Source organism: Portunus trituberculatus, chromosome 35 (genome assembly GCF_017591435.1).
Source record: "Portunus trituberculatus isolate SZX2019 chromosome 35, ASM1759143v1, whole genome shotgun sequence".
In the NCBI taxonomy this organism is placed as follows: Eukaryota; Metazoa; Arthropoda; class Malacostraca; order Decapoda; family Portunidae; genus Portunus; species Portunus trituberculatus.
Window position 1 is genome coordinate 18,484,273 of NC_059289.1, and position 2,500 is coordinate 18,486,772.

Consider the following 2,500-nt stretch of genomic DNA (forward strand, 5'->3'; position numbering starts at 1 on the left):
TCACGCTTGCCAAACACAACAGGGAGGAGAAAATGTTGAGGAAAAAGGCTTATGTAAAAACAGGCACGTTGATTTTTTTATTTGTCACGGTTATATGCAAGATTTTTTTCATTATCATTATTTTCATATTCCTCCTCCTCCTCCTCCTCCTCCTCCTCCTCCTCCTCTTCCTCCTCCTCCTCCTTCTTCTTCGTCTTCTTCTTGACACATTATCTTGTCTTTTCAACTGTGAAGAGTGAGAAGTACAATCAAAACAACAATTATGAAGCAACGAACCATAATTTTGAAACATCTCTGCTCTCAATCTACGCTATATATTCATTCAAAAGCCTCTAATTGAAGTAAAACGTGCTTCTTTATGGATGTTTTTATGGTTCTAGAAATATAATTACTAAATTTCTACATTATTAACAGGAGAAACACTCTTGAGAACCAGGCTAATCTTCCTTGTGGCCTTTGAAAATTGTCGTGGTGAGACTGTTTCTACATATGAACCAATATTTCGCTTGTTGTAATATTAGAGAGAGAGAGAGAGAGAGAGAGAGAGAGAGAGAGAGAGAGAGAGAGAGAGAGAACGGTCGACCAAAGAAAAAGAAAGTTGAAAAAAAAATTATACATACCAATGGAAAAAAAAATCAAATCATAATAGCCTACCTCACATTTCTATCATTTCTTCTAACGCACCACCGCCGAGTATACTAAAAGAAAGTGCACCTCATCAGTCACGTCCGTCGCCATAGCAAGTTTCGAGGTCAATTATCTTAGAACGTGTGAGAGCCGAAGTGTGACATGTCCGTCTGAGAGAAAAAGAAAACGGTGATCTCTTCCTATTTGCCACCGCTACCCAGACCAATGCTGCAGAAACTTCCATTACGTTTTTTACAGTTTACTCACAACCGCAGGAAGAAGAGCATGATATTGGTAGGGATCTAGCGTCTCCCACAGGTCGCCATTAGTACTGCCACGTGAAGGAGGGAGGAAAAAAGACAGATTTGAGGTTTGTTTCTGAGCGCTGAAGTGAAGCGAAGCGATGATTGTTCTCACGTTGCTTCCTATGTAGTGGTTGGTGTGGACGCGAGATTTTGCACTGTGCTGTGTTGCCTTGTCGTCTCTCTCTCTCTCTCTCTCTCTCTCTCTCTCTCTCTCTCTCTCTCTCTCGTGCTGTGGTCTTTTATTATCTAAATCTTCATCATTTTACTTTCTCCTGCGGTCTTATATCCACTTGATTACTATTGGCCTTATTGCTTTCTCTCTCTCTCTCTCTCTCTCTCTCTCTCTCTCTCTCTCTCTCTCTCTCTCTCTAGTCGATTACCACCATAAGTGCAAACAAAAATAAACGCACTAGCAAACACACACACACACACACACACACACACACACACACACACACACACACACACACACACACACAGGCATACCTTCTGTCTATCGGTCAGTGTGTGTGTGTGTCCAGTCTGTCTCCATTTCTCCCCTTACGCCTTAATCTTCGCCTCCATCTCTCACTTTCCTCCAAATTCACTTAATTATCAGTGCATCACCGTCATCATCATCATTGCGGGCGTGAAAGTGGCGGCCGGCGAGGCGAGTGGCTGGCTGGCGGGCTGTTAGTGGACGAGAGTGATGGGGGGGAGGGGGGGAGCGTTTCACTGGGGCCCTCTTACCTGTCACTTCATCAACACTGAGGTATGACACGTACTGACCACACAGGTAGAGGGTTTCTCCTTCACCTGCACACACACACACACACACACACACACACACACACACCCGGTAACTCAGTGGTTAGAGCGCTGGCTTCGCAAGCCAGAGGACCGGGGTTCGATTCCCCGGCCGGGTGGAGATATTTGGGTGTGTCTCCTTTGACGTGTAACCCCTGTTCACCTAGCAGTGAGTAGGTACGGGATGTAAATCGAGAAGTTGTGACCTTGTTGTCCCGGTGTGTGGTGTGTGCCTGGTCTCAGGCCTATCCGAAGATCGGAAATAATGAGCTCTGAGCTCGTTCCGTAGGGTAACGTCTGGCTGTCTCGTCAGAGACTGCAGCAGATCAAACAGTGAAACACACACACACGTTCAGAAGGAAATAAAATAAAAGGAGAAAAAAGAAAAGAAAAAGGAAATCAACATGTCTTGAAAACACAACAATTTGAAAGAGAGAGACAAAAGAGAGAAGAAAGAAAGGAAGAGAACAATGAAGATAAACACACACACACACACACACACACACACACACACACGAACTATTACTCAATATAAAAAAGAAAGCAGCAACTCACTCTACTTAATATATCTCCACTTTCTTAAAAAAAAAAAAAAAAAGACGAAAATGTCAACACTTTAATAGATGTAGCAAATCTTAATCTTAACTGATAGTGTGTAATGACCCGCTTGTCTCCAGTGATGACGTAACACCTTATCGTAGCAAATTGCTACTGAAGATAACGTATGAGACAGCAATCATATCTCTCTCCTTACCTGATAAATTTATCTCAAACTGTGACAT

General features: G+C 43.1%; 1 protein-coding gene and 1 non-coding gene across 4 annotated transcripts in view; both read left to right on the top strand.

Moving 5' to 3' along the window:
* LOC123512980 (coronin-1A-like) overlaps positions 1-2,500 on the top strand; it is a 34,464-nt gene that overhangs the window by 5,716 nt on the left and 26,248 nt on the right. The gene's annotated exons all lie outside the window — the stretch shown is intronic.
* Trnaa-cgc lies at positions 1,765-1,838 on the top strand. Its single transcript has one exon. It is a non-coding gene; the product is annotated as a tRNA-Ala (tRNA).